Source organism: Haliotis cracherodii, unplaced genomic scaffold, assembly GCF_022045235.1.
Source record: "Haliotis cracherodii isolate W230 unplaced genomic scaffold, xgHalCrac1.p SCAF_18, whole genome shotgun sequence".
Lineage (NCBI taxonomy): Eukaryota > Metazoa > Mollusca > Gastropoda > Lepetellida > Haliotidae > Haliotis > Haliotis cracherodii.
In genome coordinates, this window is record NW_027266273.1 from 25,448,941 (window position 1) to 25,474,330 (window position 25,390).

At 40.6% G+C, this 25,390-nt stretch overlaps 34 non-coding genes across 34 annotated transcripts; all 34 read right to left on the bottom strand.

Moving 5' to 3' along the window:
- Positions 1–301: 301 nt before the first annotated feature.
- LOC139466128 (U5 spliceosomal RNA) lies at positions 302–422 on the bottom strand. The gene has a single exon (XR_011653188.1). It is a non-coding gene; the product is annotated as a U5 spliceosomal RNA (small nuclear RNA).
- A 508-nt stretch (positions 423–930) lies between these two features.
- Positions 931–1,050, bottom strand: LOC139466551 (U5 spliceosomal RNA). The gene has a single exon (XR_011653589.1). It is a non-coding gene; the product is annotated as a U5 spliceosomal RNA (small nuclear RNA).
- Positions 1,051–1,555: 505 nt separating this feature from the next.
- LOC139466129 (U5 spliceosomal RNA) lies at positions 1,556–1,676 on the bottom strand. The gene has a single exon (XR_011653189.1). It is a non-coding gene; the product is annotated as a U5 spliceosomal RNA (small nuclear RNA).
- A 508-nt stretch (positions 1,677–2,184) lies between these two features.
- On the bottom strand, positions 2,185–2,304 carry LOC139466520 (U5 spliceosomal RNA). Its single transcript, XR_011653559.1, has one exon. It is a non-coding gene; the product is annotated as a U5 spliceosomal RNA (small nuclear RNA).
- A 509-nt stretch (positions 2,305–2,813) lies between these two features.
- On the bottom strand, positions 2,814–2,934 carry LOC139466130 (U5 spliceosomal RNA). The gene has a single exon (XR_011653190.1). It is a non-coding gene; the product is annotated as a U5 spliceosomal RNA (small nuclear RNA).
- Positions 2,935–3,443: 509 nt separating this feature from the next.
- Positions 3,444–3,564, bottom strand: LOC139466132 (U5 spliceosomal RNA). Its single transcript, XR_011653192.1, has one exon. It is a non-coding gene; the product is annotated as a U5 spliceosomal RNA (small nuclear RNA).
- Positions 3,565–8,002: 4,438 nt separating this feature from the next.
- On the bottom strand, positions 8,003–8,123 carry LOC139466134 (U5 spliceosomal RNA). Its single transcript, XR_011653193.1, has one exon. It is a non-coding gene; the product is annotated as a U5 spliceosomal RNA (small nuclear RNA).
- Positions 8,124–8,631: 508 nt separating this feature from the next.
- Positions 8,632–8,751, bottom strand: LOC139466521 (U5 spliceosomal RNA). The gene has a single exon (XR_011653560.1). It is a non-coding gene; the product is annotated as a U5 spliceosomal RNA (small nuclear RNA).
- A 509-nt stretch (positions 8,752–9,260) lies between these two features.
- Positions 9,261–9,381, bottom strand: LOC139466143 (U5 spliceosomal RNA). Its single transcript, XR_011653202.1, has one exon. It is a non-coding gene; the product is annotated as a U5 spliceosomal RNA (small nuclear RNA).
- Positions 9,382–9,890: 509 nt separating this feature from the next.
- Positions 9,891–10,011, bottom strand: LOC139466135 (U5 spliceosomal RNA). The gene has a single exon (XR_011653194.1). It is a non-coding gene; the product is annotated as a U5 spliceosomal RNA (small nuclear RNA).
- Positions 10,012–10,522: 511 nt separating this feature from the next.
- Positions 10,523–10,643, bottom strand: LOC139466136 (U5 spliceosomal RNA). The gene has a single exon (XR_011653195.1). It is a non-coding gene; the product is annotated as a U5 spliceosomal RNA (small nuclear RNA).
- Positions 10,644–11,149: 506 nt separating this feature from the next.
- Positions 11,150–11,269, bottom strand: LOC139466552 (U5 spliceosomal RNA). Its single transcript, XR_011653590.1, has one exon. It is a non-coding gene; the product is annotated as a U5 spliceosomal RNA (small nuclear RNA).
- Positions 11,270–11,774: 505 nt separating this feature from the next.
- Positions 11,775–11,895, bottom strand: LOC139466137 (U5 spliceosomal RNA). Its single transcript, XR_011653196.1, has one exon. It is a non-coding gene; the product is annotated as a U5 spliceosomal RNA (small nuclear RNA).
- Positions 11,896–12,404: 509 nt separating this feature from the next.
- LOC139466138 (U5 spliceosomal RNA) lies at positions 12,405–12,525 on the bottom strand. Its single transcript, XR_011653197.1, has one exon. It is a non-coding gene; the product is annotated as a U5 spliceosomal RNA (small nuclear RNA).
- A 508-nt stretch (positions 12,526–13,033) lies between these two features.
- On the bottom strand, positions 13,034–13,153 carry LOC139466523 (U5 spliceosomal RNA). The gene has a single exon (XR_011653562.1). It is a non-coding gene; the product is annotated as a U5 spliceosomal RNA (small nuclear RNA).
- A 505-nt stretch (positions 13,154–13,658) lies between these two features.
- Positions 13,659–13,779, bottom strand: LOC139466139 (U5 spliceosomal RNA). Its single transcript, XR_011653198.1, has one exon. It is a non-coding gene; the product is annotated as a U5 spliceosomal RNA (small nuclear RNA).
- Positions 13,780–14,288: 509 nt separating this feature from the next.
- Positions 14,289–14,409, bottom strand: LOC139466140 (U5 spliceosomal RNA). The gene has a single exon (XR_011653199.1). It is a non-coding gene; the product is annotated as a U5 spliceosomal RNA (small nuclear RNA).
- Positions 14,410–14,914: 505 nt separating this feature from the next.
- On the bottom strand, positions 14,915–15,035 carry LOC139466141 (U5 spliceosomal RNA). Its single transcript, XR_011653200.1, has one exon. It is a non-coding gene; the product is annotated as a U5 spliceosomal RNA (small nuclear RNA).
- A 508-nt stretch (positions 15,036–15,543) lies between these two features.
- Positions 15,544–15,663, bottom strand: LOC139466524 (U5 spliceosomal RNA). The gene has a single exon (XR_011653563.1). It is a non-coding gene; the product is annotated as a U5 spliceosomal RNA (small nuclear RNA).
- A 508-nt stretch (positions 15,664–16,171) lies between these two features.
- Positions 16,172–16,291, bottom strand: LOC139466525 (U5 spliceosomal RNA). Its single transcript, XR_011653564.1, has one exon. It is a non-coding gene; the product is annotated as a U5 spliceosomal RNA (small nuclear RNA).
- Positions 16,292–16,796: 505 nt separating this feature from the next.
- On the bottom strand, positions 16,797–16,917 carry LOC139466142 (U5 spliceosomal RNA). Its single transcript, XR_011653201.1, has one exon. It is a non-coding gene; the product is annotated as a U5 spliceosomal RNA (small nuclear RNA).
- Positions 16,918–17,426: 509 nt separating this feature from the next.
- Positions 17,427–17,547, bottom strand: LOC139466144 (U5 spliceosomal RNA). Its single transcript, XR_011653203.1, has one exon. It is a non-coding gene; the product is annotated as a U5 spliceosomal RNA (small nuclear RNA).
- A 509-nt stretch (positions 17,548–18,056) lies between these two features.
- LOC139466274 (U5 spliceosomal RNA) lies at positions 18,057–18,177 on the bottom strand. The gene has a single exon (XR_011653324.1). It is a non-coding gene; the product is annotated as a U5 spliceosomal RNA (small nuclear RNA).
- Positions 18,178–18,685: 508 nt separating this feature from the next.
- LOC139466526 (U5 spliceosomal RNA) lies at positions 18,686–18,805 on the bottom strand. Its single transcript, XR_011653565.1, has one exon. It is a non-coding gene; the product is annotated as a U5 spliceosomal RNA (small nuclear RNA).
- Positions 18,806–19,314: 509 nt separating this feature from the next.
- LOC139466145 (U5 spliceosomal RNA) lies at positions 19,315–19,435 on the bottom strand. The gene has a single exon (XR_011653204.1). It is a non-coding gene; the product is annotated as a U5 spliceosomal RNA (small nuclear RNA).
- A 509-nt stretch (positions 19,436–19,944) lies between these two features.
- LOC139466146 (U5 spliceosomal RNA) lies at positions 19,945–20,065 on the bottom strand. Its single transcript, XR_011653205.1, has one exon. It is a non-coding gene; the product is annotated as a U5 spliceosomal RNA (small nuclear RNA).
- Positions 20,066–20,574: 509 nt separating this feature from the next.
- LOC139466285 (U5 spliceosomal RNA) lies at positions 20,575–20,695 on the bottom strand. The gene has a single exon (XR_011653335.1). It is a non-coding gene; the product is annotated as a U5 spliceosomal RNA (small nuclear RNA).
- Positions 20,696–21,203: 508 nt separating this feature from the next.
- LOC139466527 (U5 spliceosomal RNA) lies at positions 21,204–21,323 on the bottom strand. The gene has a single exon (XR_011653566.1). It is a non-coding gene; the product is annotated as a U5 spliceosomal RNA (small nuclear RNA).
- A 509-nt stretch (positions 21,324–21,832) lies between these two features.
- LOC139466147 (U5 spliceosomal RNA) lies at positions 21,833–21,953 on the bottom strand. Its single transcript, XR_011653206.1, has one exon. It is a non-coding gene; the product is annotated as a U5 spliceosomal RNA (small nuclear RNA).
- A 509-nt stretch (positions 21,954–22,462) lies between these two features.
- Positions 22,463–22,583, bottom strand: LOC139466148 (U5 spliceosomal RNA). The gene has a single exon (XR_011653207.1). It is a non-coding gene; the product is annotated as a U5 spliceosomal RNA (small nuclear RNA).
- A 509-nt stretch (positions 22,584–23,092) lies between these two features.
- Positions 23,093–23,213, bottom strand: LOC139466470 (U5 spliceosomal RNA). The gene has a single exon (XR_011653512.1). It is a non-coding gene; the product is annotated as a U5 spliceosomal RNA (small nuclear RNA).
- Positions 23,214–23,725: 512 nt separating this feature from the next.
- LOC139466150 (U5 spliceosomal RNA) lies at positions 23,726–23,846 on the bottom strand. Its single transcript, XR_011653208.1, has one exon. It is a non-coding gene; the product is annotated as a U5 spliceosomal RNA (small nuclear RNA).
- Positions 23,847–24,354: 508 nt separating this feature from the next.
- On the bottom strand, positions 24,355–24,474 carry LOC139466529 (U5 spliceosomal RNA). The gene has a single exon (XR_011653567.1). It is a non-coding gene; the product is annotated as a U5 spliceosomal RNA (small nuclear RNA).
- Positions 24,475–24,983: 509 nt separating this feature from the next.
- LOC139466151 (U5 spliceosomal RNA) lies at positions 24,984–25,104 on the bottom strand. The gene has a single exon (XR_011653209.1). It is a non-coding gene; the product is annotated as a U5 spliceosomal RNA (small nuclear RNA).
- Positions 25,105–25,390: the final 286 nt, after the last annotated feature.

The following is a 25,390-nucleotide window of genomic DNA, read 5'->3' on the forward strand; positions in this document are numbered from 1 at the left end:
GCTTTGATCAATCCAGTGTGTGTGGCAGCCATTTTGAACGTGGACTAATCGTGTTACTTAGCCTATCATTGTGAGCGACGCTCACGTCAATGCACCCCTCAAGATACAAATCCAACAAGCGATTCTCGTGCGCACCCATAATAAAGGAAAGGTCAATGAGAGGATGGTGGCTTCAGCTTGTAAACAACGGTGTACATTTGCAATATCCCCACATTAAAAGAGGAGAGAAGACAGAAGCAAGAAGTGGTTACCTCCCTTTGATGCAAGTGCTTGGAGTTCTATTTTTATTATTTGGAATGTTGACCCTGGCAATGCAGGGCGTAATAAATTAGTCTATAGACTCATTGTGATGTTCCTCTCCACGGAAATCTTTAGTAAAAGGCGAAAGATTTATCCGAATGGATGAAGAGAAACCAGAGTTAATGTTACAGATACCTGTCTGCACCCCAGTCACCTTATCATTTCAGCACGTGCAGGTGCGAAGACATGACTCGTGTCATTTAAATCATCTGTTCAATATAAGCTTTTTATGTGACATAAACAGTGATAAAACTATTGTAAAAATGATTTGGTAAACATCTTCAACTCGGAGATCGCTTGATGCAAGCATGGCGTGTCAAAATAATGTCGGCTTTGATCAATCCAGTGTGTGTGGCATTTTGAACGTGGACTAATCGTGTTACTTAGCCTATCATTGTGAGCGACGCTCACGTCAATGCACCCCTCAAGATACAAATCCAACAAGCGATTCTCGTGCCCACCCATAATAAAGGAAAGGTCAATGAGGGGATGGTGGCTTCAGCTTGTAAACAACGCTGTACATTTGAAATATAACCCCACATTAAAAGAGGAGAGAAGACAGAAGCAAGAAGTGGTTACCTCCCTTTGATGCAAGTGCTTGGAGTTCTATTTTTATTATTTGGAATGTTGACACTGGCAATGCAGGGCGTAATGAATTAGTCTATAGCCTCATTGTGATGTTCCTCTCCACGGAAATCTTTAGTAAAAGGCGAAAGATTTATCCGAATGGATGAAGAGAAACCAGAGTTAATGTTACAGATACCTGTCTGCACCCCAGTCACCTTATCATTTCAGCACGTGCAGGTGCGAAGACATGTCTCGTGTCATTTAAATCATCTGTTCAATATATGCTTTTTATGTGACATAAACAGTGATAAAACAATTGTTAAAATGATTTGGTAAACATCTTCAACTTGGAGATCGCTTGATGCAAGCATGGCGTGTCAAAATAATGTCGGCTTTGATCAATCCAGTGTGTGTGGCATTTTGAACGTGGACTAATCGTGTTACTTAGCCTATCATTGTGAGCGACGCTCACGTCAATGCACCCCTCAAGATACAAATCCAACAAGCGATTCTCGTGCGCACCCATAATAAAGGAAAGGTCAATGAGGGGATGGTGGCTTCAGCTTGTAAACAACGCTGTACATTTGCAATATCCCCACATTAAAAGAGGAGAGAAGACAGAAGCAAGAAGTGGTTACCTCCCTTTGATGCAAGTGCTTGGAGTTCTATTTTTATTATTTGGAATGTTGACCCTGGCAATGCAGGGCGTAATAAATTAGTCTATAGACTCATTGTGATGTTCCTCTCCACGGAAATCTTTAGTAAAAGGCGAAAGATTTATCCGAATGGATGAAGAGAAACCAGAGTTAATGTTACAGATACCTGTCTGCACCCCAGTCACCTTATCATTTCAGCACGTGCAGGTGCGAAGACATGACTCGTGTCATTTAAATCATCTGTTCAATATAAGCTTTTTATGTGACATAAACAGTGATAAAACTATTGTAAAAATGATTTGGTAAACATCTTCAACTCGGAGATCGCTTGATGCAAGCATGGCGTGTCAAAATAATGTCGGGTTTGATCAATCCAGTGTGTGTGGCATTTTGAACGTGGACTAATCGTGTTACTTAGCCTATCATTGTGAGCGACGCTCACGTCAATGCACCCCTCAAGATACAAATCCAACAAGCGATTCTCGTGCCCACCCATAATAAAGGAAAGGTCAATGAGGGGATGGTGGCTTCAGCTTGTAAACAACGCTGTACATTTGAAATATAACCCCACATTAAAAGAGGAGAGAAGACAGAAGCAAGAAGTGGTTACCTCCCTTTGATGCAAGTGCTTGGAGTTCTATTTTTATTATTTGGAATGTTGACACTGGCAATGCAGGGCGTAATGAATTAGTCTATAGACTCATTGTGATGTTCCTCTCCACGGAAATCTTTAGTAAAAGGCGAAAGATTTATCCGAATGGATGAAGAGAAACCAGAGTTAATGTTACAGATACCTGTCTGCACCCCAGTCACCTTATCATTTCAGCACGTGCAGGTGCGAAGACATGTCTCGTGTCATTTAAATCATCTGTTCAATATATGCTTTTTATGTGACATAAACAGTGATAAAACAATTGTTAAAATGATTTGGTAAACATCTTCAACTTGGAGATCGCTTGATGCAAGCATGGCGTGTCAAAATAATGTCGGCTTTGATCAATCCAGTGTGTGTGGCAGCCATTTTGAACGTGGACTAATCATGTTACTTAGCCTATCATTGTGAGCGACGCTCACGTCAATGTACCCCTCAAGATACAAATCCAACAAGCGATTCTCGTGCGCACCCATAATAAAGGAAAGGTCAATGAGGGGATGGTGGCTTCAGCTTGTAAACAACGCTGTACATTTGCAATATCCCCACATTAAAAGAGGAGAGAAGACAGAAGCAAGAAGTGGTTACCTCCCTTTGATGCAAGTGCATGGAGTTCTGTTTTTATTATTTGGAATGTTGACCCTGGCAATGCAGGGCGTAATAAATTAGTCTATAGACTCATTGTGATGTTCCTCTCCACGGAAATCTTTAGTAAAAGGCGAAAGATTTATCCGAATGGATGAAGAGAAACCAGAGTTAATGTTACAGATACCTGTCTGCACCCCAGTCACCTTATCATTTCAGCACGTGCAGGTGCGAAAACATGACTCGTGTCATTTGAATCATCTGTTCAATATAAGCTTTTTATGTGACATAAACAGTGATAAAACAATTGTAAAAATGATTTGGTAAACATCTTCAACTTGGAGATCGCTTGATGCAAGCATGGCGTGTCAAAATAATGTCGGCTTTGATCAATCCAGTGTGTGTGGCAGCCATTTTGAACGTGGACTAATCATGTTACTTAGCCTATCATTGTGAGCGACGCTCACGTCAATGCACCCCTCAAGATACAAATCCAACAAGCGATTCTCGTGCGCACCCATAATAAAGGAAAGGTCAATGAGGGGATGGTGGCTTCAGCTTGTAAACAACGCTGTACATTTGCAATATCCCCACATTAAAAGAGGAGAGAAGACAGAAGCAAGAAGTGGTTACCTCCCTTTGATGCAAGTGCATGGAGTTCTATTTTTATTATTTGGAATGTTGACCCTGGCAATGCAGGGCGTAATAAATTAGTCTATAGACTCATTGTGATGTTCCTCTCCACGGAAATCTTTAGTAAAAGGCGAAAGATTTATCCGAATGGATGAAGAGAAACCAGAGTTAATGTTACAGATACCTGTCTGCACCCCAGTCACCTTATCATTTCAGCACGTGCAGGTGCGAAGACATGACTCGTGTCATTTAAATCATCTGTTCAATATAAGCTTTTTATGTGACATAAACAGTGATAAAACTATTGTAAAAATGATTTGGTAAACATCTTCAACTCGGAGATCGCTTGATGCAAGCATGGCGTGTCAAAATAATGTCGGCTTTGATCAATCCAGTGTGTGTGGCATTTTGAACGTGGACTAATCATGTTACTTAGCCTATCATTGTGAGCGACGCTCACGTCAATGCACCCCTCAAGATACAAATCCAACAAGCGATTCTCGTGCGCACGCAAACCAAATTCTCAAAAAAATCGAAATTCACACTACCTAACTACAACTCAGTTAGAACTGACAGAGCTAAACCGAAAACAAGAAGAGCCGCAGGAGGACTAATCATATTTATCAGGGAAGATATAAATTACGAAGAAATAAAAATAGACACGCCAAACCTAGAAGCCAACGGCATTAAAATCACATTAAATAACCGAAACATAAACATCATAAATATTTACCATTGGGCGGAACAAAAAGTCCAACCTGAGGATCTAAACAAACTACTCAAAATAAGCGATAAATCTACTATATTCCTAGGAGACTTTAACGCTCACCATCCTACATGGAGCATAGATGATAAAATAGATAATCATGGCAAATTAATCTCCGAATGGATAGAAACAAACGACCTAGTACTCCTTAATAGCAACCAACCCACGAGGTACGATAAGATAAACCAAAAAATGTCGGCTATCGACCTAACCATATGCACCGCAGATCTAGCCCAAAGCACTCAATGGGAAGTGCACGACGTCCCGCTAGGTAGCGACCACTTCCCCATAAACATAACCATAGGAAATACAAACGTACCAATCCAAACAGAAAACCAAGAACCAAAATTCCATTACAATAAAGCTAACTGGGACCAATTCCAAGATATCTGCAACGAAGCTAACTTAAACGAAATAGAAAATAATGATCCAGAAACCTATTGTAAAAACCTAACAGACTATATAATAAACGCAGCCAAAACCTCCATCCCCTTCAAAACATCTAAGACAGGCAAACCGACGGTACCATGGTGGAATGAGGAAATAGAACAGACCAGACGAAAACGTAAATCAGCCTTCAATAAAGCAAAACGCGACTACAAATATTTAAACATAGCCCACGAACTAAACCACCAGGTTCAAAAACTAGTCCAAATAGCCAAAAGTAGAGACTGGAAAAAATTCTGCGAAGGTATAAATAACCGTACAGATGCCAGAACGGTCTGGCGCAAAATCCACGCCATTAGAGGCTTAAAACGACATAAAAAAAACCCTAACATTAACAACTCAACCAACCCCGCCCAAAAAGCAAATAATCTCGCCAACCACTTTTCGGCCGTTAGCAGTAACAGCAACTTCAGCCAAAAATTCCAAGATAAACTTAAAACAGAAAACAAACCCACAAAAGAACCAAACAATAACAATCTAGAAATAAATCAACCCTACACAATGGAGGAGCTCCTCTACGTAATCCAAAACAGGAAAAAGGGCACAGCCCCAGGATTAGACCTAACCTCTTACCAAATAATTAAAAAACTCCCCCTAAAACTACTCCAGGCACTACTCAAACTATACAATCTCATCTACCTAAACGGACAGGTTCCTACTCCCTGGAAACAGGCCCTAGTCATACCAATCCCTAAACCTAGTAAACCAGCTAATCAAGCTAACTCATATAGACCAATATCCCTAACTTCAAACTTATGTAAAGTAATGGAATCAATGGCTAAAAATAGATTACAACATTACCTAACCCAAAATAAAATCATAAACCCAGATCAAAGCGGTTTCACTCCTGGCCGCTCAACCCTAGATAACCTCGCCCGACTAGAACAAGATATTAAGACAGGACAACTAAATAAACAATATACCACAGGCATCTTCTTAGACTTCTCTAAAGCTTTCGACATGGTATGGCACGATGGGCTAATACAAAAACTTAAAAAAATAGGACTCAAAGGTCAGATAATAAACTACATCCAGGACTTCTTAAACAATCGTAAAATAACCGTGGGTATAGACCAAACTCTATCGGACCAATGTCCCCTAGAAAATGGCACTCCACAGGGCAGTATCCTCAGCCCCACCCTCTTCAATATAATGATAAACGATCTATTCGAGGGTCTATCCCCTAAAGTAAACACATCAAAATTCGCGGATGATGGAGCCATCTGGATCCGCACTAAAAGCATGAAAATGGCCAAAAATCTACTCCAAAAATCTCTTAATAAAATACAACAATGGGCTGACAAATGGGGCTTCTCCCTTAACACAGAAAAAACAACAGGAATAGTATTCAAACATAAAAACATGAAACCCGCCTCCCCAATCCTCCAGCTAAACAATCAAACAATCAAATTTCAAAAACAAACCAAATTCTTAGGACTTATTTTCGATGAACATCTCACCTGGGATGCTCACATCCAAAACCTAACAACTAAATGCAGTAAAGACCTAAACACCCTAAGATGCCTAACTGGCTCTAACTGGGGAGCCTCCAAAGATACTCTCCTCTCTCTCTACATATCCCTAATTAGATCAAAACTAGACTACGGCTGTGCCATATACAACACCCTAAACAACTCTCTATCTAAAAAACTTGACTCAATACAATATCAGGCTCTCAAACTCATTACACGCACCCAACATGGCACCTCCTACACCTCACTTCAGGCCTTAACAGGAGAAATGCCACTAAGTCTACGCAGGGAACAGCTAAGCTTAAATTTCTGGGCCGCGTCCCAATCAAACCCTCTCATCCAAAACTTAATAAACCAAAACATCAGCCCCAAAAACCAAGCTCTAGCTCGTAAACACCCCTTACTTACCCCAATATCCCAAAGAATAACAAACTACCTAAATGAACACCAAATTAAAAATCTTAAACAAAACTGCAAACAATCAAATATCTTCACCCCTAAACTTAAAATACCCAAAATAGACACAACACTAGCTAGCCAAATAAATAAACAAACCGACCCAAACATAGCTAAAACTACCACACTAGCATACATACACAAAAATTGGCCAAATTGGTGTCACATTTACACGGACGGATCCTCAGATCCGACCTCCAAACACACGGGTTTCGGAGTCCATACCACACAACCAACTAAAACCACACAATCCTTCCGACTCCCAAATAACCAATCAATATTCACGGCCGAACTAATGGGCATGGCCTCAGCCCTCCACAATCAAGAATCCAAAAACAACCAAAAAATCCTAATACTTACTGACTCCCTAAGTGGACTACAAGCCCTCCAAAACAAAAATACCAAAAACCGACCTAAATTAATAAATCAAATACTTAAAAGCTCCAACGACCTAACAAAAGCAGGCAAACAAATAACCTTCTTGTGGATACCCGCCCACGTAGGAATATACGGTAATGAAAACGCCGATAAAGCAGCTAAACTATCACTCAAAATCCCAGAAATAAGCTTAAACTTACCCATCTCAAAATCAGAAATTAAAAGTGTAAACAAACAAAAAATCACAAAAAAATGGCATAACCTATATCTAAACTCAAATAGCCAAATCAAAAGAGTGCTCAGCAAACCACTAACCAAACCAAAAATTCTCCATCCATCAAAAAAAATCGACAGAGTAATCACTAAACTCCAAACAGGACACACCAACCTAAATAACCACCTAAAAAAACTTAAAAAACACACTACAGGTAACTGCCCACACTGCAAACAACCAGAAACCCCAGAACACGCACTCATCCACTGCACACACTACCTAACACATCGAACCGCATTACAAACCACCCTCAATCTAAACAAGGCTCTCACTCTAGAAGCAATACTAAACCCACAAAATAAACTAGAAAACTTCAAGGCCTTAGGCGTATTCTTAATAAAAACGGAACTAATTAAACGCATCTAAAACCATAATAACCTACCAAATCAAAATCACATAAACAAACAAACATCCACCATACCCAGCTCCCTTAGTTCTCCTCCCCAACCCCATCGGCATCTATTCCAAATCTCAAAATTCCCAAATTATATATAAGCAACCCCTAAAGCCCCCTCTTGGGTTGCACAGACCACCCTCGCCCCTCTCGGAAACACATTAAATGGCCTGGCCGGGCCCGTGTGCGAAATACGCATCAGTCGGAAAGCGCACGTTAAATCTCCAAAGTAAGTAAGTAAGTAAGTCGTGCGCACCCATAATAAAGGAAAGGTCAATGAGGGGATGGTGGCTTCAGCTTGTAAACAACGCTGTACATTTGCAATATCCCCACATTAAAAGAGGAGAGAAGACAGAAGCAAGAAGTGGTTACCTCCCTTTGATGCAAGTGCATGGAGTTCTATTTTTATTATTTGGAATGTTGACCCTGGCAATGCAGGGCGTAATAAATTAGTCTATAGACTCATTGTGATGTTCCTCTCCACGGAAATCTTTAGTAAAAGGCGAAAGATTTATCCGAATGGATGAAGAGAAACCAGAGTTAATGTTACAGATACCTGTCTGCACCCCAGTAACCTTATCATTTCAGCACGTGCAGGTGCGAAGACATGACTCGTGTCATTTAAATCATCTGTTCAATATAAGCTTTTTATGTGACATAAACAGTGATAAAACAATTGTAAAAATGATTTGGTAAACATCTTCAACTTGGAGATCGCTTGATGCAAGCATGGCGTGTCAAAATAATGTCGGCTTTGATCAATCCAGTGTGTGTGGCATTTTGAACGTGGACTAATCGTGTTACTTAGCCTATCATTGTGAGCGACGCTCACGTCAATGCACCCCTCAAGATACAAATCCAACAAGCGATTCTCGTGCCCACCCATAATAAAGGAAAGGTCAATGAGGGGATGGTGGCTTCAGCTTGTAAACAACGCTGTACATTTGAAATATAACCCCACATTAAAAGAGGAGAGAAGACAGAAGCAAGAAGTGGTTACCTCCCTTTGATGCAAGTGCTTGGAGTTCTATTTTTATTATTTGGAATGTTGACACTGGCAATGCAGGGCGTAATGAATTAGTCTATAGACTCATTGTGATGTTCCTCTCCACGGAAATCTTTAGTAAAAGGCGAAAGATTTATCCGAATGGATGAAGAGAAACCAGAGTTAATGTTACAGATACCTGTCTGCACCCCAGTCACCTTATCATTTCAGCACGTGCAGGTGCGAAGACATGTCTCGTGTCATTTAAATCATCTGTTCAATATAAGCTTTTTATGTGACATAAACAGTGATAAAACAATTGTTAAAATGATTTGGTAAACATCTTCAACTTGGAGATCGCTTGATGCAAGCATGGCGTGTCAAAATAATGTCGGCTTTGATCAATCCAGTGTGTGTGGCAGCCATTTTGAACGTGGACTAATCATGTTACTTAGCCTATCATTGTGAGCGACGCTCACGTCAATGTACCCCTCAAGATACAAATCCAACAAGCGATTCTCGTGCGCACCCATAATAAAGGAAAGGTCAATGAGGGGATGGTGGCTTCAGCTTGTAAACAACGCTGTACATTTGCAATATCCCCACATTAAAAGAGGAGAGAAGACAGAAGCAAGAAGTGGTTACCTCCCTTTGATGCAAGTGCATGGAGTTCTGTTTTTATTATTTGGAATGTTGACCCTGGCAATGCAGGGTGTAATAAATTAGTCTATAGACTCATTGTGATGTTCCTCTCCACGGAAATCTTTAGTAAAAGGCGAAAGATTTATCCGAATGGATGAAGAGAAACCAGAGTTAATGTTACAGATACCTGTCTGCACCCCAGTCACCTTATCATTTCAGCACGTGCAGGTGCGAAAACATGACTCGTGTCATTTAAATCATCTGTTCAATATAAGCTTTTTATGTGACATAAACAGTGATAAAACAATTGTAAAAATGATTTGGTAAACATCTTCAACTTGGAGATCGCTTGATGCAAGCATGGCGTGTCAAAATAATGTCGGCTTTGATCAATCCAGTGTGTGTGGCAGCCATTTTGAACGTGGACTAATCATGTTACTTAGCCTATCATTGTGAGCGACGCTCACGTCAATGCACCCCTCAAGATACAAATCCAACAAGCGATTCTCGTGCGCACCCATAATAAAGGAAAGGTCAATGAGGGGATGGTGGCTTCAGCTTGTAAACAACGCTGTACATTTGCAATATCCCCACATTAAAAGAGGAGAGAAGACAGAAGCAAGAAGTGGTTACCTCCCTTTGATGCAAGTGCATGGAGTTCTATTTTTATTATTTGGAATGTTGACCCTGGCAATGCAGGGCGTAATAAATTAGTCTATAGACTCATTGTGATGTTCCTCTCCACGGAAATCTTTAGTAAAAGGCGAAAGATTTATCCGAATGGATGAAGAGAAACCAGAGTTAATGTTACAGATACCTGTCTGCACCCCAGTCACCTTATCATTTCAGCACGTGCAGGTGCGAAGACATGACTCGTGTCATTTAAATCATCTGTTCAATATATGCTTTTTATGTGACATAAACAGTGATAAAACTATTGTAAAAATGATTTGGTAAACATCTTCAACTCGGAGATCGCTTGATGCAAGCATGGCGTGTCAAAATAATGTCGGCTTTGATCAATCCAGTGTGTGTGGCAGCCATTTTGAACGTGGACTAATCGTGTTACTTAGCCTATCATTGTGAGCGACGCTCACGTCAATGCACCCCTCAAGATACAAATCCAACAAGCGATTCTCGTGCCCACCCATAATAAAGGAAAGGTCAATGAGGGGATGGTGGCTTCAGCTTGTAAACAACGGTGTACATTTGAAATATAACCCCACATTAAAAGAGGAGAGAAGACAGAAGCAAGAAGTGGTTACCTCCCTTTGATGCAAGTGCTTGGAGTTCTATTTTTATTATTTGGAATGTTGACCCTGGCAATGCAGGGCGTAATAAATTAGTCTATAGACTCATTGTGATGTTCCTCTCCACGGAAATCTTTAGTAAAAGGCGAAAGATTTATCCGAATGGATGAAGAGAAACCAGAGTTAATGTTACAGATACCTGTCTGCACCCCAGTCACCTTATCATTTCAGCACGTGCAGGTGCGAAGACATGACTCGTGTCATTTAAATCATCTGTTCAATATAAGCTTTTTATGTGACATAAACAGTGATAAAACTATTGTAAAAATGATTTGGTAAACATCTTCAACTCGCAGATCGCTTGATGCAAGCATGGCGTGTCAAAATAATGTCGGCTTTGATCAATCCAGTGTGTGTGGCATTTTGAACGTGGACTAATCGTGTTACTTAGCCTATCATTGTGAGCGACGCTCACGTCAATGCACCCCTCAAGATACAAATCCAACAAGCGATTCTCGTGCCCACCCATAATAAAGGAAAGGTCAATGAGGGGATGGTGGCTTCAGCTTGTAAACAACGCTGTACATTTGCAATATCCCCACATTAAAAGAGGAGAGAAGACAGAAGCAAGAAGTGGTTACCTCCCTTTGATGCAAGTGCTTGGAGTTCTATTTTTATTATTTGGAATGTTGACACTGGCAATGCAGGGCGTAATGAATTAGTCTATAGCCTCATTGTGATGTTCCTCTCCACGGAAATCTTTAGTAAAAGGCGAAAGATTTATCCGAATGGATGAAGAGAAACCAGAGTTAATGTTACAGATACCTGTCTGCACCCCAGTCACCTTATCATTTCAGCACGTGCAGGTGCGAAGACATGTCTCGTGTCATTTAAATCATCTGTTCAATATATGCTTTTTATGTGACATAAACAGTGATAAAACAATTGTTAAAATGATTTGGTAAACATCTTCAACTTGGAGATCGCTTGATGCAAGCATGGCGTGTCAAAATAATGTCGGCTTTGATCAATCCAGTGTGTGTGGCATTTTGAACGTGGACTAATCGTGTTACTTAGCCTATCATTGTGAGCGACGCTCACGTCAATGCACCTCTCAAGATACAAATCCAACAAGCGATTCTCGTGCGCACCCATAATAAAGGAAAGGTCAATGAGAGGATGGTGGCTTCAGCTTGTAAACAACGGTGTACATTTGCAATATCCCCACATTAAAAGAGGAGAGAAGACAAAAGCAAGAAGTGGTTACCTCCCTTTGATGCAAGTGCTTGGAGTTCTATTTTTATTATTTGGAATGTTGACCCTGGCAATGCAGGGCGTAATAAATTAGTCTATAGACTCATTGTGATGTTCCTCTCCACGGAAATCTTTAGTAAAAGGCGAAAGATTTATCCGAATGGATGAAGAGAAACCAGAGTTAATGTTATAGATACCTGTCTGCACCCCAGTCACCTTATCATTTCAGCACGTGCAGGTGCGAAAACATGACTCGTGTCATTTAAATCATCTGTTCAATAAAAGCTTTTTATGTGACATAAACAGTGATAAAACAATTGTAAAAATGATTTGGTAAACATCTTCAACTCGGAGATCGCTTGATGCAAGCATGGCGTGTCAAAATAATGTCGGCTTTGATCAATCCAGTGTGTGTGGCAGCCATTTTGAACGTGGACTAATCATGTTACTTAGCCTATCATTGTGAGCGACGCTCACGTCAATGCACCCCTCAAGATACAAATCCAACAAGCGATTCTCGTGCGCACCCATAATAAAGGAAAGGTCAATGAGGGGATGGTGGCTTCAGCTTGTAAACAACGCTGTACATTTGCAATATCCCCACATTAAAAGAGGAGAGAAGACAGAAGCAAGAAGTGGTTACCTCCCTTTGATGCAAGTGCTTGGAGTTCTATTTTTATTATTTGGAATGTTGACCCTGGCAATGCAGGGCGTAATAAATTAGTCTATAGACTCATTGTGATGTTCCTCTCCACGGAAATCTTTAGTAAAAGGCGAAAGATTTATCCGAATGGATGAAGAGAAACCAGAGTTAATGTTACAGATACCTGTCTGCACCCCAGTCACCTTATCATTTCAGCACGTGCAGGTGCGAAGACATGACTCGTGTCATTTAAATCATCTGTTCAATATAAGCTTTTTATGTGACATAAACAGTGATAAAACTATTGTAAAAATGATTTGGTAAACATCTTCAACTCGGAGATCGCTTGATGCAAGCATGGCGTGTCAAAATAATGTCGGCTTTGATCAATCCAGTGTGTGTGGCATTTTGAACGTGGACTAATCGTGTTACTTAGCCTATCATTGTGAGCGACGCTCACGTCAATGCACCCCTCAAGATACAAATCCAACAAGCGATTCTCGTGCCCACCCATAATAAAGGAAAGGTCAATGAGGGGATGGTGGCTTCAGCTTGTAAACAACGCTGTACATTTGAAATATAACCCCACATTAAAAGAGGAGAGAAGACAGAAGCAAGAAGTGGTTACCTCCCTTTGATGCAAGTGCTTGGAGTTCTATTTTTATTATTTGGAATGTTGACACTGGCAATGCAGGGCGTAATGAATTAGTCTATAGACTCATTGTGATGTTCCTCTCCACGGAAATCTTTAGTAAAAGGCGAAAGATTTATCCGAATGGATGAAGAGAAACCAGAGTTAATGTTACAGATACCTGTCTGCACCCCAGTCACCTTATCATTTCAGCACGTGCAGGTGCGAAGACATGTCTCGTGTCATTTAAATCATCTGTTCAATATATGCTTTTTATGTGACATAAACAGTGATAAAACAATTGTTAAAATGATTTGGTAAACATCTTCAACTTGGAGATCGCTTGATGCAAGCATGGCGTGTCAAAATAATGTCGGCTTTGATCAATCCAGTGTGTGTGGCATTTTGAACGTGGACTAATCGTGTTACTTAGCCTATCATTGTGAGCGACGCTCACGTCAATGCACCCCTCAAGATACAAATCCAACAAGCGATTCTCGTGCGCACCCATAATAAAGGAAAGGTCAATGAGAGGATGGTGGCTTCAGCTTGTAAACAACGGTGTACATTTGCAATATCCCCACATTAAAAGAGGAGAGAAGACAAAAGCAAGAAGTGGTTACCTCCCTTTGATGCAAGTGCTTGGAGTTCTATTTTTATTATTTGGAATGTTGACCCTGGCAATGCAGGGCGTAATAAATTAGTCTATAGACTCATTGTGATGTTCCTCTCCACGGAAATCTTTAGTAAAAGGCGAAAGATTTATCCGAATGGATGAAGAGAAACCAGAGTTAATGTTACAGATACCTGTCTGCACCCCAGTCACCTTATCATTTCAGCACGTGCAGGTGCGAAAACATGACTCGTGTCATTTAAATCATCTGTTCAATAAAAGCTTTTTATGTGACATAAACAGTGATAAAACAATTGTAAAAATGATTTGGTAAACATCTTCAACTTGGAGATCGCTTGATGCAAGCATGGCGTGTCAAAATAATGTCGGCTTTGATCAATCCAGTGTGTGTGGCAGCCATTTTGAACGTGGACTAATCATGTTACTTAGCCTATCATTGTGAGCGACGCTCACGTCAATGCACCCCTCAAGATACAAATCCAACAAGCGATTCTCGTGCGCACCCATAATAAAGGAAAGGTCAATGAGAGGATGGTGGCTTCAGCTTGTAAACAACGGTGTACATTTGCAATATCCCCACATTAAAAGAGGAGAGAAGACAGAAGCAAGAAGTGGTTACCTCCCTTTGATGCAAGTGCTTGGAGTTCTATTTTTATTATTTGGAATGTTGACCCTGGCAATGCAGGGCGTAATAAATTAGTCTATAGACTCATTGTGATGTTCCTCTCCACGGAAATCTTTAGTAAAAGGCGAAAGATTTATCCGAATGGATGAAGAGAAACCAGAGTTAATGTTACAGATACCTGTCTGCACCCCAGTCACCTTATCATTTCAGCACGTGCAGGTGCGAAGACATGTCTCGTGTCATTTAAATCATCTGTTCAATATATGCTTTTTATGTGACATAAACAGTGATAAAACAATTGTTAAAATGATTTGGTAAACATCTTCAACTTGGAGATCGCTTGATGCAAGCATGGCGTGTCAAAATAATGTCGGCTTTGATCAATCCAGTGTGTGTGGCATTTTGAACGTGGACTAATCGTGTTACTTAGCCTATCATTGTGAGCGACGCTCACGTCAATGCACCTCTCAAGATACAAATCCAACAAGCGATTCTCGTGCGCACCCATAATAAAGGAAAGGTCAATGAGGGGATGGTGGCTTCAGCTTGTAAACAACGCTGTACATTTGCAATATCCCCACATTAAAAGAGGAGAGAAGACAGAAGCAAGAAGTGGTTACCTCCCTTTGATGCAAGTGCTTGGAGTTCTATTTTTATTATTTGGAATGTTGACCCTGGCAATGCAGGGCGTAATAAATTAGTCTATAGACTCATTGTGATGTTCCTCTCCACGGAAATCTTTAGTAAAAGGCGAAAGATTTATCCGAATGGATGAAGAGAAACCAGAGTTAATGTTACAGATACCTGTCTGCACCCCAGTCACCTTATCATTTCAGCACGTGCAGGTGCGAAGACATGACTCGTGTCATTTAAATCATCTGTTCAATATAAGCTTTTTATGTGACATAAACAGTGATAAAACTATTGTAAAAATGATTTGGTAAACATCTTCAACTCGGAGATCGCTTGATGCAAGCATGGCGTGTCAAAATAATGTCGGCTTTGATCAATCCAGTGTGTGTGGCATTTTGAACGTGGACTAATCGTGTTACTTAGCCTATCATTGTGAGCGACGCTCACGTCAATGCACCCCTCAAGATACAAATCCAACAAGCGATTCTCGTGCCCACCCATAATAAAGGAAAGGTCAATGAGGGGATGGTGGCTTCAGCTTGTAAACAACGCTGTACATTTGAAATATAACCCCACATTAAAAGAGGAGAGAAGACAGAAGCAAGAAGTGGTTACCTCCCTTTGATGCAAGTGCTTGGAGTTCTATTTTTATTATTTGGAATGTTGACACTGGCAATGCAGGGCGTAATGAATTAGTCTATAGACTCATTGTGATGTTCCTCTCCACGGAAATCTTTAGTAAAAGGCGAAAGATTTATCCGAATGGATGAAGAGAAACCAGAGTTAATGTTACAGATACCTGTCTGCACCCCAGTCACCTTATCATTTCAGCACGTGCAGGTGCGAAGACATGACTCGTGTCATTTAAATCATCTGTTCAATATAAGCTTTTTATGTGACATAAACAGTGATAAAACTATTGTAAAAATGATTTGGTAAACATCTTCAACTTGGAGATCGCTTGATGCAAGCATGGCGTGTCAAAATAATGTCGGCTTTGATCAATCCAGTGTGTGTGGCATTTTGAACGTGGACTAATCGTGTTACTTAGCCTATCATTGTGAGCGACGCTCACGTCAATGCACCCCTCAAGATACAAATCCAACAAGCGATTCTCGTGCCCACCCATAATAAAGGAAAGGTCAATGAGGGGATGGTGGCTTCAGCTTGTAAACAACGCTGTACATTTGAAATATAACCCCACATTAAAAGAGGAGAGAAGACAGAAGCAAGAAGTGGTTACCTCCCTTTGATGCAAGTGCTTGGAGTTCTATTTTTATTATTTGGAATGTTGACACTGGCAATGCAGGGCGTAATGAATTAGTCTATAGACTCATTGTGATGTTCCTCTCCACGGAAATCTTTAGTAAAAGGCGAAAGATTTATCCGAATGGATGAAGAGAAACCAGAGTTAATGTTACAGATACCTGTCTGCACCCCAGTCACCTTATCATTTCAGCACGTGCAGGTGCGAAGACATGTCTCGTGTCATTTAAATCATCTGTTCAATATATGCTTTTTATGTGACATAAACAGTGATAAAACAATTGTTAAAATGATTTGGTAAACATCTTCAACTTGGAGATCGCTTGATGCAAGCATGGCGTGTCAAAATAATGTCGGCTTTGATCAATCCAGTGTGTGTGGCATTTTGAACGTGGACTAATCGTGTTACTTAGCCTATCATTGTGAGCGACGCTCACGTCAATGCACCCCTCAAGATACAAATCCAACAAGCGATTCTCGTGCGCACCCATAATAAAGGAAAGGTCAATGAGAGGATGGTGGCTTCAGCTTGTAAACAACGCTGTACATTTGCAATATCCCCACATTAAAAGAGGAGAGAAGACAAAAGCAAGAAGTGGTTACCTCCCTTTGATGCAAGTGCTTGGAGTTCTATTTTTATTATTTGGAATGTTGACCCTGGCAATGCAGGGCGTAATAAATTAGTCTATAGACTCATTGTGATGTTCCTCTCCACGGAAATCTTTAGTAAAAGGCGAAAGATTTATCCGAATGGATGAAGAGAAACCAGAGTTAATGTTACAGATACCTGTCTGCACCCCAGTCACCTTATCATTTCAGCACGTGCAGGTGCGAAAACATGACTCGTGTCATTTAAATCATCTGTTCAATAAAAGCTTTTTATGTGACATAAACAGTGATAAAACAATTGTAAAAATGATTTGGTAAACATCTTCAACTTGGAGATCGCTTGATGCAAGCATGGCGTGTCAAAATAATGTCGGCTTTGATCAATCCAGTGTGTGTGGCAGCCATTTTGAACGTGGACTAATCATGTTACTTAGCCTATCATTGTGAGCGACGCTCACGTCAATGCACCCCTCAAGATACAAATCCAACAAGCGATTCTCGTGCGCACCCATAATAAAGGAAAGGTCAATGAGAGGATGGTGGCTTCAGCTTGTAAACAACGCTGTACATTTGCAATATCCCCACATTAAAAGAGGAGAGAAGACAGAAGCAAGAAGTGGTTACCTCCCTTTGATGCAAGTGCTTGGAGTTCTATTTTTATTATTTGGAATGTTGACCCTGGCAATGCAGGGCGTAATAAATTAGTCTATAGACTCATTGTGATGTTCCTCTCCACGGAAATCTTTAGTAAAAGGCGAAAGATTTATCCGAATGGATGAAGAGAAACCAGAGTTAATGTTACAGATACCTGTCTGCACCCCAGTCACCTTATCATTTCAGCACGTGCAGGTGCGAAAACATGACTCGTGTCATTTAAATCATCTGTTCAATATAAGCTTTTTATGTGACATAAACAGTGATAAAACAATTGTAAAAATGATTTGGTAAACATCTTCAACTTGGAGATCGCTTGATGCAAGCATGGCGTGTCAAAATAATGTCGGCTTTGATCAATCCAGTGTGTGTGGCAGCCATTTTGAACGTGGACTAATCATGTTACTTAGCCTATCATTGTGAGCGACGCTCACGTCAATGCACCCCTCAAGATACAAATCCAACAAGCGATTCTCGTGCCCACCCATAATAAAGGAAAGGTCAATGAGGGGATGGTGGCTTCAGCTTGTAAACAACGCTGTACATTTGCAATATCCCCACATTAAAAGAGGAGAGAAGACAGAAGCAAGAAGTGGTTACCTCCCTTTGATGCAAGTGCATGGAGTTCTATTTTTATTATTTGGAATGTTGACCCTGGCAATGCAGGGCGTAATAAATTAGTATATAGACTCATTGTGATGTTCCTCTCCACGGAAATCTTTAGTAAAAGGCGAAAGATTTATCCGAATGGATGAAGAGAAACCAGAGTTAATGTTACAGATACCTGTCTGCACCCCAGTCACCTTATCATTTCAGCACGTGCAGGTGCGAAGACATGACTCGTGTCATTTAAATCATCTGTTCAATATAAGCTTTTTATGTGACATAAACAGTGATAAAACAATTGTAAAAATGATTTGGTAAACATCTTCAACTTGGAGATCGCTTGATGCAAGCATGGCGTGTCAAAATAATGTCGGCTTTGATCAATCCAGTGTGTGTGGCATTTTGAACGTGGACTAATCGTGTTACTTAGCCTATCATTGTGAGCGACGCTCACGTCAATGCACCCCTCAAGATACAAATCCAACAAGCGATTCTCGTGCCCACCCATAATAAAGGAAAGGTCAATGAGGGGATGGTGGCTTCAGCTTGTAAACAACGCTGTACATTTGAAATATAACCCCACATTAAAAGAGGAGAGAAGACAGAAGCAAGAAGTGGTTACCTCCCTTTGATGCAAGTGCTTGGAGTTCTATTTTTATTATTTGGAATGTTGACACTGGCAATGCAGGGCGTAATGAATTAGTCTATAGACTCATTGTGATGTTCCTCTCCACGGAAATCTTTAGTAAAAGGCGAAAGATTTATCCGAATGGATGAAGAGAAACCAGAGTTAATGTTACAGATACCTGTCTGCACCCCAGTCACCTTATCATTTCAGCACGTGCAGGTGCGAAAACATGACTCGTGTCATTTAAATCATCTGTTCAATAAAAGCTTTTTATGTGACATAAACAGTGATAAAACAATTGTAAAAATGATTTGGTAAACATCTTCAACTTGGAGATCGCTTGATGCAAGCATGGCGTGTCAAAATAATGTCGGCTTTGATCAATCCAGTGTGTGTGGCAGCCATTTTGAACGTGGACTAATCATGTTACTTAGCCTATCATTGTGAGCGACGCTCACGTCAATGCACCCCTCAAGATACAAATCCAACAAGCGATTCTCGTGCGCACCCATAATAAAGGAAAGGTCAATGAGGGGATGGTGGCTTCAGCTTGTAAACAACGCTGTACATTTGCAATATCCCCACATTAAAAGAGGAGAGAAGACAGAAGCAAGAAGTGGTTACCTCCCTTTGATGCAAGTGCATGGAGTTCTATTTTTATTATTTGGAATGTTGACCCTGGCAATGCAGGGCGTAATAAATTAGTCTATAGACTCATTGTGATGTTCCTCTCCACGGAAATCTTTAGTAAAAGGCGAAAGATTTATCCGAATGGATGAAGAGAAACCAGAGTTAATGTTACAGATACCTGTCTGCACCCCAGTCACCTTATCATTTCAGCACGTGCAGGTGCGAAGACATGACTCGTGTCATTTAAATCATCTGTTCAATATAAGCTTTTTATGTGACATAAACAGTGATAAAACAATTGTAAAAATGATTTGGTAAACATCTTCAACTTGGAGATCGCTTGATGCAAGCATGGCGTGTCAAAATAATGTCGGCTTTGATCAATCCAGTGTGTGTGGCAGCCATTTTGAACGTGGACTAATCGTGTTACTTAGCCTATCATTGTGAGCGACGCTCACGTGAATGCACCCCTCAAGATACAAATCCAACAAGCGATTCTCGTGCGCACCCATAATAAAGGAAAGGTCAATGAGGGGATGGTGGCTTCAGCTTGTAAACAACGCTGTACATTTGCAATATCCCCACATTAAAAGAGGAGAGAAGACAGAAGCAAGAAGTGGTTACCTCCCTTTGATGCAAGTGCATGGAGTTCTATTTTTATTATTTGGAATGTTGACCCTGGCAATGCAGGGCGTAATAAATTAGTCTATAGACTCATTGTGATGTTCCTCTCCACGGAAATCTTTAGTAAAAGGCGAAAGATTTATCCGAATGGATGAAGAGAAACCAGAGTTAATGTTACAGATACCTGTCTGCACCCCAGTCACCTTATCATTTCAGCACGTGCAGGTGCGAAGACATGACTCGTGTCATTTAAATCATCTGTTCAATATAAGCTTTTTATGTGACATAAACAGTGATAAAACAATTGTAAAAATGATTTGGTAAACATCTTCAACTTGGAGATCGCTTGATGCAAGCATGGCGTGTCAAAATAATGTCGGCTTTGATCAATCCAGTGTGTGTGGCAGCCATTTTGAACGTGGACTAATCATGTTACTTAGCCTATCATTGTGAGCGACGCTCACGTCAATGCACCCCTCAAGATACAAATCCAACAAGCGATTCTCGTGCCCACCCATAATAAAGGAAAGGTCAATGAGGGGATGGTGGCTTCAGCTTGTAAACAACGCTGTACATTTGCAATATCCCCACATTAAAAGAGGAGAGAAGACAGAAGCAAGAAGTGGTTACCTCCCTTTGATGCAAGTGCATGGAGTTCTATTTTTATTATTTGGAATGTTGACCCTGGCAATGCAGGGCGTAATAAATTAGTATATAGACTCATTGTGATGTTCCTCTCCACGGAAATCTTTAGTAAAAGGCGAAAGATTTATCCGAATGGATGAAGAGAAACCAGAGTTAATGTTACAGATACCTGTCTGCACCCCAGTCACCTTATCATTTCAGCACGTGCAGGTGCGAAGACATGACTCGTGTCATTTAAATCATCTGTTCAATATAAGCTTTTTATGTGACATAAACAGTGATAAAACAATTGTAAAAATGATTTGGTAAACATCTTCAACTTGGAGATCGCTTGATGCAAGCATGGCGTGTCAAAATAATGTCGGCTTTGATCAATCCAGTGTGTGTGGCATTTTGAACGTGGACTAATCGTGTTACTTAGCCTATCATTGTGAGCGACGCTCACGTCAATGCACCCCTCAAGATACAAATCCAACAAGCGATTCTCGTGCCCACCCATAATAAAGGAAAGGTCAATGAGGGGATGGTGGCTTCAGCTTGTAAACAACGCTGTACATTTGAAATATAACCCCACATTAAAAGAGGAGAGAAGACAGAAGCAAGAAGTGGTTACCTCCCTTTGATGCAAGTGCTTGGAGTTCTATTTTTATTATTTGGAATGTTGACACTGGCAATGCAGGGCGTAATGAATTAGTCTATAGACTCATTGTGATGTTCCTCTCCACGGAAATCTTTAGTAAAAGGCGAAAGATTTATCCGAATGGATGAAGAGAAACCAGAGTTAATGTTACAGATACCTGTCTGCACCCCAGTCACCTTATCATTTCAGCACGTGCAGGTGCGAAAACATGACTCGTGTCATTTAAATCATCTGTTCAATAAAAGCTTTTTATGTGACATAAACAGTGATAAAACAATTGTAAAAATGATTTGGTAAACATCTTCAACTTGGAGATCGCTTGATGCAAGCATGGCGTGTCAAAATAATGTCGGCTTTGATCAATCCAGTGTGTGTGGCAGCCATTTTGAACGTGGACTAATCATGTTACTTAGCCTATCATTGTGAGCGACGCTCACGTCAATGCACCCCTCAAGATACAAATCCAACAAGCGATTCTCGTGCGCACCCATAATAAAGGAAAGGTCAATGAGGGGATGGTGGCTTCAGCTTGTAAACAACGCTGTACATTTGCAATATCCCCACATTAAAAGAGGAGAGAAGACAGAAGCAAGAAGTGGTTACCTCCCTTTGATGCAAGTGCTTGGAGTTCTATTTTTATTATTTGGAATGTTGACCCTGGCAATGCAGGGCGTAATAAATTAGTCTATAGACTCATTGTGATGTTCCTCTCCACGGAAATCTTTAGTAAAAGGCGAAAGATTTATCCGAATGGATGAAGAGAAACCAGAGTTAATGTTACAGATACCTGTCTGCACCCCAGTCACCTTATCATTTCAGCACGTGCAGGTGCGAAGACATGACTCGTGTCATTTAAATCATCTGTTCAATATAAGCTTTTTATGTGACATAAACAGTGATAAAACAATTGTAAAAATGATTTGGTAAACATCTTCAACTTGGAGATCGCTTGATGCAAGCATGGCGTGTCAAAATAATGTCGGCTTTGATCAATCCAGTGTGTGTGGCAGCCATTTTGAACGTGGACTAATCGTGTTACTTAGCCTATCATTGTGAGCGACGCTCACGTGAATGCACCCCTCAAGATACAAATCCAACAAGCGATTCTCGTGCGCACCCATAATAAAGGAAAGGTCAATGAGGGGATGGTGGCTTCAGCTTGTAAACAACGCTGTACATTTGCAATATCCCCACATTAAAAGAGGAGAGAAGACAGAAGCAAGAAGTGGTTACCTCCCTTTGATGCAAGTGCATGGAGTTCTATTTTTATTATTTGGAATGTTGACCCTGGCAATGCAGGGCGTAATAAATTAGTCTATAGACTCATTGTGATGTTCCTCTCCACGGAAATCTTTAGTAAAAGGCGAAAGATTTATCCGAATGGATGAAGAGAAACCAGAGTTAATGTTACAGATACCTGTCTGCACCCCAGTCACCTTATCATTTCAGCACGTGCAGGTGCGAAGACATGACTCGTGTCATTTAAATCATCTGTTCAATATAAGCTTTTTATGTGACATAAACAGTGATAAAACAATTGTAAAAATGATTTGGTAAACATCTTCAACTTGGAGATCGCTTGATGCAAGCATGGCGTGTCAAAATAATGTCGGCTTTGATCAATCCAGTGTGTGTGGCAGCCATTTTGAACGTGGACTAATCGTGTTACTTAGCCTATCATTGTGAGCGACGCTCACGTCAATGCACCCCTCAAGATACAAATCCAACAAGCGATTCTCGTGCGCACCCATAATAAAGGAAAGGTCAATGAGAGGATGGTGGCTTCAGCTTGTAAACAACGCTGTACATTTGCAATATCCCCACATTAAAAGAGGAGAGAAGACAGAAGCAAGAAGTGGTTACCTCCCTTTGATGCAAGTGCATGGAGTTCTGTTTTTATTATTTGGAATGTTGACCCTGGCAATGGAGGGCGTAATAAATTAGTCTATAGACTCATTGTGATGTTCCTCTCCACGGAAATCTTTAGTAAAAGGCGAAAGATTTATCCGAATGGATGAAGAGAAACCAGAGTTAATGTTACAGATACCTGTCTGCACCCCAGTCACCTTATCATTTCAGCACGTGCAGGTGCGAAAACATGACTCGTGTCATTTAAATCATCTGTTCAATATAAGCTTTTTATGTGACATAAACAGTGATAAAACAATAATTGTAAAAATGATTTGGTAAACATCTTCAACTTGGAGATCGCTTGATGCAAGCATGGCGTGTCAAAATAATGTCGGCTTTGATCAATCCAGTGTGTGTGGCATCCATTTTGAACGTGGACTAATCATGTTACTTAGCCTATCATTGTGAGCGACGCTCACGTCAATGCACCCCTCAAGATACAAATCCAACAAGCGATTCTCGTGCGCACCCATAATAAAGGAAAGGTCAATGAGGGGATGGTGGCTTCAGCTTGTAAACAACGCTGTACATTTGCAATATCCCCACATTAAAAGAGGAGAGAAGACAGAAGCAAGAAGTGGTTACCTCCCTTTGATGCAAGTGCTTGGAGTTCTATTTTTATTATTTGGAATGTTGACCCTGGCAATGCAGGGCGTAATAAATTAGTCTATAGACTCATTGTGATGTTCCTCTCCACGGAAATCTTTAGTAAAAGGCGAAAGATTTATCCGAATGGATGAAGAGAAACCAGAGTTAATGTTACAGATACCTGTCTGCACCCCAGTCACCTTATCATTTCAGCACGTGCAGGTGCGAAGACATGACTCGTGTCATTTAAATCATCTGTTCAATATAAGCTTTTTATGTGACATAAACAGTGATAAAACTATTGTAAAAATGATTTGGTAAACATCTTCAACTCGGAGATCGCTTGATGCAAGCATGTCGTGTCAAAATAATGTCGGCTTTGATCAATCCAGTGTGTGTGGCATTTTGAACGTGGACTAATCGTGTTACTTAGCCTATCATTGTGAGCGACGCTCACGTCAATGCACCCCTCAAGATACAAATCCAACAAGCGATTCTCGTGCCCACCCATAATAAAGGAAAGGTCAATGAGGGGATGGTGGCTTCAGCTTGTAAACAACGCTGTACATTTGAAATATAACCCCACATTAAAAGAGGAGAGAAGACAGAAGCAAGAAGTGGTTACCTCCCTTTGATGCAAGTGCTTGGAGTTCTATTTTTATTATTTGGAATGTTGACACTGGCAATGCAGGGCGTAATGAATTAGTCTATAGACTCATTGTGATGTTCCTCTCCACGGAAATCTTTAGTAAAAGGCGAAAGATTTATCCGAATGGATGAAGAGAAACCAGAGTTAATGTTACAGATACCTGTCTGCACCCCAGTCACCTTATCATTTCAGCACGTGCAGGTGCGAAGACATGTCTCGTGTCATTTAAATCATCTGTTCAATAAAAGCTTTTTATGTGACATAAACAGTGATAAAACAATTGTAAAAATGATTTGGTAAACATCTTCAACTTGGAGATCGCTTGATGCAAGCATGGCGTGTCAAAATAATGTCGGCTTTGATCAATCCAGTGTGTGTGGCAGCCATTTTGAACGTGGACTAATCATGTTACTTAGCCTATCATTGTGAGCGACGCTCACGTCAATGCACCCCTCAAGATACAAATCCAACAAGCGATTCTCGTGCGCACCCATAATAAAGGAAAGGTCAATGAGGGGATGGTGGCTTCAGCTTGTAAACAACGCTGTACATTTGCAATATCCCCACATTAAAAGAGGAGAGAAGACAGAAGCAAGAAGTGGTTACCTCCCTTTGATGCAAGTGCTTGGAGTTCTATTTTTATTATTTGGAATGTTGACCCTGGCAATGCAGGGCGTAATAAATTAGTCTATAGACTCATTGTGATGTTCCTCTCCACGGAAATCTTTAGTAAAAGGCGAAAGATTTATCCGAATGGATGAAGAGAAACCAGAGTTAATGTTACAGATACCTGTCTGCACCCCAGTCACCTTATCATTTCAGCACGTGCAGGTGCGAAGACATGACTCGTGTCATTTAAATCATCTGTTCAATATAAGCTTTTTATGTGACATAAACAGTGATAAAACAATTGTAAAAATGATTTGGTAAACATCTTCAACTTGGAGATCGCTTGATGCAAGCATGGCGTGTCAAAATAATGTCGGCTTTGATCAATCCAGTGTGTGTGGCAGCCATTTTGAACGTGGACTAATCGTGTTACTTAGCCTATCATTGTGAGCGA